Source organism: Lolium rigidum, chromosome 3, assembly GCF_022539505.1.
Source record: "Lolium rigidum isolate FL_2022 chromosome 3, APGP_CSIRO_Lrig_0.1, whole genome shotgun sequence".
Classification (NCBI taxonomy): domain Eukaryota; kingdom Viridiplantae; phylum Streptophyta; class Magnoliopsida; order Poales; family Poaceae; genus Lolium; species Lolium rigidum.
In genome coordinates this window covers 46,504,206-46,515,048 of record NC_061510.1, presented here as the reverse complement: position 1 = coordinate 46,515,048, position 10,843 = coordinate 46,504,206, and the positions used below count along the sequence as shown (strand labels likewise).

The 10,843-nt window shown below is 49.8% G+C and overlaps 1 pseudogene; it reads right to left on the bottom strand.

The window, feature by feature from the left end:
* Window positions 1–5,681: 5,681 nt before the first annotated feature.
* On the bottom strand, window positions 5,682–9,494 carry LOC124695920 (annotated as a pseudogene).
* Window positions 9,495–10,843: the final 1,349 nt, after the last annotated feature.

Genomic DNA, 10,843 nt, shown 5'->3' with positions numbered 1-10,843 from the left:
CGGCGGTACCTCCTCCACCGCCGGCGTACGAGCTTCCATGGCCGACGCCGGAGTTCATTAACCTCGTCGGCCGACGACGACCGCAGGGCAAGCACCAACTTTTAGCACGCCTTTATGGCTTTTTAATGTTTTTTTTAACGTAAATTATGAATGAAAAAAAAATTTATGCGTCGCGCCGCTGGAGCCACCCCCAACGCAAACGGACGCCCGGACGATTTCGACCATTTCGGCTGACGCAAACGAACACGACGCGTCCGTTTCGATGTCCGAAATGCGTCGCGCCGCTGAAGATGCCCTTAAATCCTCCGTTCAACAAACATTCCGTGTCGTCGTCAGATCCTTTCGCTGTTTCGCATATATATATAATAATACGCCAATTGTACACTGCATTGTCAGTTCCGGGATCAAGCTAGGATAATGATTTTTTCCAGTTTATTATGGGAAGTATGCCCCGCAAAGAAGTCAAGACCTGCCAATTGTACACCGCATGCCAACACGAGTTGTAGATCAATATAATGTCAGGGCAAAGATCCCGATGAGGACAGAGCAGAACACTGCAGATCCTTTTTGCAACGTGACTAGGATCCATGGCGCTACAGCAACGAGCACCTAGTTCAGTTGGCGGTCATATCATTGCCGTGACATGACATCACCTCTGATCTGATGGTTCATGTGTAGAGTATAGTATCACAACCAGACCCTGATCACAACAGTACAACGCCAGTACGTACAACACCACACACAGCGGCACAGCGCACTACTACACGCCGTAGGCCATGCCAAACGAGGCGTGCTTTTGTTTAGGCGTCTTCCACGGATGCTTCGCTGGTATTCCCGGGGACCATGCAGGAAATGAGTGTGAGTATCCCATCGGTTTGTTTTTATGGAGTATATTATATTTTTACCTAAGATTCAGAAAAGTTACCATCCGCGATTGATGAAAAAACCTACTCCCCGTCTATAAATATACGTATGAGTTTTATCTAAATTTGGATGTATCTAGACACTAAATCATCTAAACTTGGACAAATCTCAGATGTCTACTTATAGACAAAGGGAGTAATGTTATATTCTCTCAGACTTTTGAAATACGACGTAGCATTGGGATTTTTCAAGAATAATACTGCACCGCTCGAGCCCAGAGTGATAAGGTGTCTTTATCTCCAAGCGAAAGCGGTTGCAGGGCTGGGACCACTGGCCATGTTGGACAGCTGACCGACAACATCTATAGCTCGGTCCCAGGGCGGTATGATCTTACCGCTCAAGACCGAAGCAATAGCACCTATCGCTCAAGGCTAGTGTGGTAAGTCATGGATAAGGGTGGACGTGCCCGGCCAGTCTTGTTCTTCCTCGCTCTTCTCCTCTCGAACTAGCGACGATTCGTCTATTTAATGGCAAAATTAGTCCCCCAAACCCACTAAATAAGCCCATAAAATTGTGCTAGTGCAGTGAGATAGAAGGGGAAGCCCCAATCCATTGATGGGTAGCTCTTGGAGAGCTTGCGGAGATGCGCTCGTGTGGAGCAATGGTGGGTAGACATGGTGGTGCGATGGGGAGTAGGGAAGTGGTACCAAGTTGAAGCAAGGCAATGGAGCGGTAAGTGCTAATCGCGATGTGTCCACATGATTACACTAATAGGCTTTATGCGATAAGAGATCCTACCGCGCCAAGCCCGAGCGGTAGGAGCTTACCGCTTCAGCCCAAAGTGGTAAGACTGTGACATGGCGCGGCGGGGCACAGGGTCGGCAGGCCCGTATCACTCTAGGCTCGGGCGGTAAGGCCTCACCGCTTTCCAGCTCCAGCAGCAAAGTATTATTCCTGGAAATTCTCAATTTTACGTATTTTTTTCTAGAAATGGAGATTTTTTTTTGAAACAAGGGGCAAAAGATTTGCCACCATTGAAGAAGAGTCTTGACAAGACAAAGTTCCGAACCCAAAAGCAAACTAAAGGATTACTCTCCCGTTATTACAAAACTCAAACACTTCGCACCCGCGGCCACCCATAGCTTAGCTTCGGTCTTGATGATGTCGAGGAGGATGGTAGGGGGAGCGGACTTGTGGTTGAACACCCTAGCGTTTCGCTCCTTCCAAATGGTCCAACTAACAAGCATGGTTAAGGAGGCCATTGCCTTTCGGTTAGCCGTTGCATCCTTCAACATCTTCGCCCACCAAACCTAAAGGGTGAGGTCGTCCGTCCACTCATGGGTGCGAATGGAGGGATGCCAATCCAACCCTTGACCATTCCCCAAAGGCGCTTGGAGTAGCGGCAATGGGAGAAGAGGTGAGCCGCCGTCTCTTGAGTTTGGTTGCATAGCGGGCAAAGACCGGAATTGGTCCTACCCCTCCTTGCGAGGCGATCCGACGTCCAAATCCGATTTTGAAGAGCCAACCAAGCAAAGAATTTAATCTTCGTGGGGGGGGGGGGCAAGCCTTCCAAACAAGCTTGTTCATGTTGGTGGTCAAGGCTCCGAAGAATTGCGCATTGTAGGCCGCAGAAGAGGAGTATTCCCCGTTTGTAGTGGTGTCCCAAGTGATTGTATCCTCAATATGCTCATCGAGATGGACGCCACGGAGTTGCGTCCACAACCGGATGTACTCATGTATGTGTTGGACGGTGAGATTTATGTCCAATCTAATTTTTCTCACCCATGCATTGGCCAACAAAGCTTGATGGACCTTCCAATTCTTTCTTGAGGAGGCTTCATAGATAAGAGGTGCAATGTCTTTGGGCTTCATGCCATTGAGCCAAGGGGAATCCCAAAAACTAGCAATCTTCCCATTCCCAATAGTAATAGTAGTGGAGGCATAGAAAAGGTCCATGTCAACCTCGTCGCATGGGTTGCCCATTCCAACCCAAAGCTTGGTTGGATGTCTCCACTCGAACCATGGCCATCTCAACCGAAGAGCTCTCGCAAATTTCTCAATATGGAGAAAGCCTAAGCCACCAAGCTTTTTTGGTCTACAAACCGCCTCCCAATTTAGCTTGCATTTGCCTCCGGTGACCTCTTTGGTGCCGGCCCAATGGAGATTTTTTGTTTAAAAAAAATGATGAAACGTCTCTCTTGGAATAAAGACATACTATTGACACTTCCACGCGGGCGATCCATCCACGGTAAATCGGCGCGATCAACTTGATAAGCCACCCCGTGCAGGCTGCAGGCCATTCGCGATGATGCGATCGATGGGTGGCAAACGACATGTCAAAAGGCAGGCAGGGACAAGTACGTGAAGCTCGATCGATCCATGCATGAGCCATCTCACTCACGGCCGGGACAACGTACAGTTGGAGCACGTACCTAGGATTTCCGGTACGGCGATGCATGGACCATGCAGCATGTGCGTGCGCGCCTTCGCCGGCCGTAACTAGGCACTGTCCGAATCGACGGTCCATGCCTGACTAGTTGCCTATGCCGATGAACATGTAATGTAGGTGAGCACACAACATCGACGATGCATATGTTCGATTTTGATGGACCACAGCGGCAGCACATGTATATGCAGCCCATATAGACAATAAATTCTGAAATCTCAAGTCATATCATAGTGACAGATTTGCGGATTAATTTTAGTCTCATATTAATTTGGAAGAGAGTTGAAGCAGGTTATAGAAGGAGTCTTCGCACACTCCTCCTCCTCCTCCGTCCTCTAGTTCAAAAACAGTTTTGTGTGTAAGGTTATATTTTTCTCGGTGCACCGGGTAGGTTTGTACGTGTCAACAAGCGTGTGCATGTTGGACACACACATGGATTCTGAAGTCTTTCTCTGCCGTATGTCGATTTAGGGTGAGCTAAGTGTCTCCTGGTCCTTTAATGCGTCGTCCCCTGGTCCTCGTCTTCTTGCTAACCGCGTTCATGATCGTTGGGATAGCATGACCTTTGAAACCCCGTCCACTAAGATCCTGCATTGAGAGGCCTTCCTAAGATTTCTGGAGCTTGTTGTTCGAGTTCTTCATTGTCGGCTTGTTGCTTCCTCATCGGCTTTTGCAGAATCAACGACAACGGCACAGTCAAAAAAAAAAATCAACGACGACACCATGGGCGACATCAGCTGATGGAACCGCTGTATATGGGTGCTTGTATATTCCGATGATTGTGGTCCTTGGGGAGAACATGGTGCTTGCAGAGCTGATCACCGAAGAAACCACGTGAGTCTTCTGAAACGATCATCAAGAAGTCGAAAACAAAACAATAGTCTACTGCAACCTAACTTAAGTTCACCATGCAGCTGCTGCAAGAGTCAAGCGAGCACAAGTTGATGCGGTTAGCCAGTGGCCCCGAGCAGCCAAATTAAAAGGATTATAGAGCAGATCACTACGAGACCGGCTTTTGTGAACTTGGGTGTATGTGAAGCCACTTATTCAAAAAGTGGATTTGTGATGTGAAAACATGTTTCAAAAATTGAAACACAAAATGATTACAAAAATGATCTCAAACATGTGCCCTGGACATGAGTTTCGTTCTGAAAAAACATTTTATTTTGCCTCGGCAAAAAAGTGAAATTTTACAGGGCTATATAGCAGTATATATGTGACGTATTTTGTCTTTTTAGATTCTGAAATAAAAAAAGTGGTTTCTCTGCGAAAACTTTCTACGCACACATGGAACATGCATACCTACCCCGATATTTTTATTTCAGAATTTTTTCACATTTCGAAAATGCATTTCTAACCTGGGTTCACGTGCACCCAGGTTCAACTCGGGCTTTTACAGATCACTACAAACAAGGTGAGTTTATCCACTGTCGCACTCGATCTGAATCGCGAGTTGCATTGATGGATCGAGCGAGCGAGCAATCAACCGGACAGATTAAAGCTGCGATGAAGACAAGTCGATCGGCGTCGCATCCGACGACTTGAAGGTCCACAAGGAACGTGACCAGCAACTTTCCATGACGTGATCGCACCGAGAACAGACGCAAGTGCTGATGCCGATGCCGATGCCATCCCCGCAAGGGACACGGAGCTGGCGACAAGGAGAAGCGGACAGGCAGTAGGTGCAGTGAAGACGAAGGCCATCAGTGACGCATCCGCAGGAAGAAGACAGGGCTCGCTGATGCCGCTCGTTTGGTGACAGTGTCAACTGTCTGTCAAGCGCTAATGAACCATAAACGAACCATCCCGAGCAACTCCCGATGCTACAGTCGGCGATTAACTAAGTTTATATAAATGCTGGTATGAAATACGATGCGTGCTTTCGTTTCTTGCTCACCTGCTGATGATGTGACCATATTCCACGACTTCTGAGACGGAGACCAAGGAGTTTACTAGAGAAAAAGATCAGGGACAGGGAGGTTTTACATGAGGAACGAGGTAGAAGGAGCTGCAGAGTTTCAGTTTCAGACAAGTGCAACTCTGGTGCAAACACTTACAAGAAGGATGCAGTAACAAGAAGGTGAAAGTGATAAGAGAGCGAAACAAAAATGCTTTCAGATGTATGGAGAATTAGTTTTGTATCTTGATTAATCTTTCTCCAAGACTACAACATCCTCAGCCACAAGCACAGGGGCTATTTATAAACCAAGGTGTTCATCAACTCGAGTTAGAATAGTTTTCACAGGAACTAACCCCACTGAAGCTTAATGAAAAACTGTGAATGTTTTCTTTAGGTAACTCAGATACACATATCTACATGCGCGATTTCTTACGCCGCACTCACAAACAAATGGTCGACACGTACAGTCGTACACACGGTGTGCAAAACTAAAACAGTTCCTACTACAGGTTACACTTAGTCGAGACCCTTGCCAACGGTGTTCGCTTCACTTGCCGCCGGCGGCCATGGCGTCGTAGAAGCGGCTCCGCCTGACCTCCTCCGGCGGGATGAACGCGTCGGGGCCCAGCCCGGGCACGTCGAACGCCACGTCGTCGATCGTCCACGTCTCCTCCATCCGCGTCACCACCCGCGCGGCGCGCACGCCGACGCCGAACCGCGCCAGGTACGCCGTGGAGCGCCCCGCGTGCGCGACGTGGACGCCGCCGGCGCCGTCGGCGGCGCGGTAGTCGCCCAGCGTGGAGGCGATGGTGGTCTCCCAGTACATGGCGGGGGCGCCGGGGGCCTGGATCCGGGTGAGCTGCGAGTCCTCGAGCCGCGCCAGGAGGCCGCTCCGCTGGCTGAAGAATCCCGTCAGGCCGTGCCGGATCACCTCCGCCGTGCCGTCGCTCCAGCTCGAGAGCGTCGAGGGGCCCACGTCCAGGCGCAGCACGAAGCAGTCCTCGCCGTCCACCTGCTTCTCCCCCGCGTGCTCCGCCGTCGAGAAGATGGACGCGATCATCACTGGGTCCAGGCCCTGCATGCGTGAGCAAAATCCATCAGTGTGAGTATAAAACCTGAATATTACTTTTTTCCTTGTCTAGTTACAATGATCATCAGTGATCACGAGTTCGGTAATGCTGTAAATCAGTGGCCAGGACATAAGTAACATGGGTGAATGCGTACGAGTTATCAGTCTATGTCTAGTCCAGTGTGTGGACACAGATGCAGTCATAGAAATGCTGTGTCAGTGAAGTTGAGTTGATAACTCTTCCTTGCAAGTTGGCAAATATGAATAGACTGTCAGCTCTTTGGTACGTTTGGACCAGCAACTCTTGAAATCTTGTGAATATTTCTAGCTAAGCAATCTACCGAAACTGAAGTACATATGAGCCGGTCAGTTTTCTAAGAGTTTTGTAATTAATACTACGAGGCTTCCTTTATACTACGAGGCTTCCTTTCCCAAGTACAGAACACCAATTTGCATGCCATTTGTTCAGTAAATAGAAGTCGTACCTAGGTCGTAGTACACAGAATATAACAATCCAGGTCTCAAAGAACTCGTACGAATTAATCTAGTGGGGCTGGCGATCTGGCAGCGCATAATTTGTGGCGTGCCAGCTTCTTGCTTAGGTATGAACATGTCACTGCAGCTTAGTTTACTGTCATGGAACATAGGACAATGCTGATTTAGAAATGCAGTGTGCCTTAAATTAAACACAATTGTACAATCTTTTCTCAACTGCAAACAGCTTTGAGCTTGTATAAGTATCAGCATCCGTACAATCCACCAGCACAAAATATTTTATTTAAGTAGGCCATGCTTGTAGTATTTCTTATCTTCAACAATGGAATTTGTTGATACCTGCTCTAGTCTACAGTATAAGTGAGATTGCAGAGGCCGCAAATGCACAAATGTGCGCAATAATTAGTACTACTCCTGCGTACTTCCATCAGAAGATTCAGAACAATGCATACTCTAGACCAAATCTTGGCTAATTACTCAATTAGGTTTCCCTAATTAGTCAGCTAAGCCCTTCGTCAAGTTGAGCTGACAGTTAGGACCGACTTGACAATTAGCGCCGCATAGATCCAACATGCAAACAGGTAGACCTACTGAGGCATGAGCTACTCTAGAGAGTTAATTAAAATGTTTGGTAAGGATGAAGATTTCTGGAATCAGATCATGACTTCAGCATCAAATTAAATTTTACTATACCTCTTAGTTGGCTGGGCTAGCTTATAGAATACTAACTGACGACCTAGCTATCCAAAAGATAATCTGGTTTAATAAAGTATAAAACACAATATCTACTGGTCAGATTTCCTCCAAACGACCGGAAATGACCAGTCACATATACATTCTTGAAAGACGCGATTTTTTTTCATCTAGTACAAAAGCAGTTTCATCCTAAACGTTGACCAAAGGGAGACGGATCCCTCCCTAGGGAGTTCGTTGTTAGGCAGGACATGAAACCTCTCCAGCGACGGATTATACAAGCTAGATATAGCATTCCGTTTTAATTCGGTTGCACCTGCGACTCGATCCCAGGTGGGCGAGCTTACCACCGTGAGATTAGGCCACCAAGCCCTAGTCAACTCTCCCTCGCACAAGAACGTTTGTACTTGCGATATTCATCAAGAACCATTATCTTTGGTCCGATTTGCCAAGTTGGCGATAAGATAACCCTAACTGAAAGGAGCCAAGCTATTGTACTCCATTGAGCTCACACATGCTGACGATCAAACATTCAGACATCTCCCACTAGGCGCTTTATCAAAAGATAACCGCAAATATTCTAGTCCCATGTGAGTGTGAGGCAAGGCTATTAGGCAAAGGCAGGCTGCTCTCACCACCTAATGGCTTGTAGCCAAGTCAAACAAGACATGAATCTCTCTCGGTCTAAAGACCTATTTGTAATTTTCGTTGCGTTTTGGATTCTTTGTACTACTATGGATGTTTATCAATAGTTCGGTGGGCCTTTTTTGCAAGAAAAAACAAACATGGATCTCTCTCTTACAGAGAGTCACAGAGGTAATATGGGCAGTAATATGGGCATGCAGCATCAATAATGAGATGAACAATGTCTTGTGGCATGGCATACGGTGCTGTTGCTGGTATGGTACCAGCTCGGATCCCAAGATAACAACTGTGCAGTGAGCATATGCTCTAGTACTAGGGTTCTACTCTACTATATCCAGCTGCTTTTGAACAAAGATTCTTCCTAGTGATAATTTAGTGGATCTTTCTCAATTCCTCATGGCACAGATAGATGCAAAGCGCAAAAGAGCATGCAGGAAGCAGGATATAATGGGAAAGCAGAGGAGAGCAAAGGAGGAAGACGCGTGGGTCACACATGTCATGGGCCGGCCAGGCTAGCTACAGAGCTGAGCAGGGTGCATGCGCGGCAAGCGGTGCCATGCCGCCATGGCCGGTGGTGGTAATTAAAAGCGAGGCGGGTAAAGGGAGAAAAGGTTGTGGGATGCAGGGAAAAGGAGGAGTGGTAGAATATGGCATCACGGCGGTGGACATGCAGAAATGGCATCGTCGGCGTGCACGGGAATGCATGTAGAAGAAGGTAGTGCGAGGCTGAGAGGATGCCAACCTGGAGGGCGCGGCGGAGTGGGCGGGAGCCGCCGCGCGCGGCGTGCGCGCCGAGCCAGGGCGTGCGGCGCCATGCGACGCGGCCGTCGCTCCCCGCGGCGACGCTCCTCGTGGCACCGCCCGCCTGTTGGTGCAGCTGCTCCCCCGCCGCCGGCGGGCTCGTGCAGCATCGCCAGCCGCACCTTGCCCGCCGCGTACATGCTCTTGGCCTTGCCCTCCAGCTTCCCGCACCGCGTGGTGGCCCTGAACTGCTCGATGATGTACTGCGCGGAGGAGGCGACGTGGCGCGGCAGGCGCGGGAGGATGGGCACGGGGGAGAGCGGGCAGGCGAGGACGGAGAGGAGCACGCGGAGGTCGGCGGAGGGCCGCGCGTCGTCCCCGGCGCCGCCGGCGCCGGACAGGATGCGCGCCCAGCGGTGCAGCGTCGCGTTGAGGCCGGTCCGCCGCCGCGACGCCGAGTCCTCGTCGCCGCCTGGCTCCTCCGCGAGCGGCTCCAGCGCCACCCTCGTCCTCATCGATCCCTCCAGTCGGTCTGCCGCTTGATTCCAAGAATGGCTTCCTCCCTGTGTCTCTTGGCGTAGCTTAGCTAGCTTCTGTGTCAGGCTGCTCCCGCTGCTGCGAGAGTTTGTTGCTTGCGCTGGTCGGGGTATTATAATGGGACTAGGTGAGCGAAAGCGGCTCGGGAATGCTACTTGCAACCTGCTGCAGCTCTGCTAGCACGGCGCGAAATCTTTCTTCCTTTCCTTTGTAGTAATGGTTGGCGGGAGCGGATGACGCGCGGGGCCCCCGGCGGCCGTGGGTCCCCGGTGGCGGCGATGTGGAGTGCGTGGGAAGGGAAGGAGGGAGGGAGAGGGAGCGTTCAAGGGAGGCAAGACCGCGACGGCTAGCGGGAAAGGATCACAGGACGAGGAAGCGGTGGTGGGGTTGGGAGAGCGGTCAAAATCTCGGTACCGCCCAGCCCAGCCCAGGTGAAGAGAGAAAACAATGGCGTCATATTGGTAACGCGTGTCATTTGAAAACAGGTTTTCGTTTTTCTCTTTTAAAACAAAATATAACGCTTACAAATTCGTATGTATATTCACCCATATGAAGACGTGCACGCACCGTACTTCTATAACACCCTTTGAGAATTGAGAGATTGGCTGTAAAAATCTGATTTGATGGATCTTAAGATTGACTAAGTCACCATAGACGCCTCAGTATCACGGGCTGGTCGAGAAATGTGCCACGCCCCGGGCTAGTGTAAGAATTGAGTAATATTTTACATGAATATTTCCTGAAGTTGGAGATTTTAGTGCATTTTTTTGGCCTAAGCCTAGGGCTGCAACACGGGCTGCCCTGGGTGCAAATCTGCCCCTGCTCACTATTAATGGGAACATCGTTTTCACCGAAGAATAGTCCATTTACATGAGACATTAAAGTGTCTAACATGGGTCTGATCCTTGGCGGCTTGGGGATGTTACTGCACTCCTAACAATTCAACGAGAGGTTGGTTCTCATTTGAAAACATGTTCCGGGGAGTCAAAAAAATAGGCAAATTCGTTGCCTCACGTCCATGATATGGCGAGCGCGCGTCAAAGCACTCCCTAGCCAGACCTAGCGGGAATGTTCGAATCGGCTATTTTCGTAGATGTAGGCCTAGGAGAGCACCGTTCTGCATCAATGTGCCCACTTGTTGCTTCCACACTCTTCCCCCTCACATCCCATCAACCGCACCATGGACGCATTGCCGCCTATGCTTCCTCCCTCGACGGTTCTGGCGAACATGATCGAGCCCCGACGGTCCGCAATGAGCGCCTGAGCCATGCATGACTACAATGGTACTTATCCCCTTCTGAGGGATGGCTTATCCCCCGACCTCGGTTGCGGATCCTCCCGCACCCGCCATGGCATCCAGACGGACCGCTGATCCGGCACCTGGCGCTCCTGCACCATCAACTCCATCATCGGCAACACCTACACCAGCGGGACCACCTTTGGCTCTCCATCT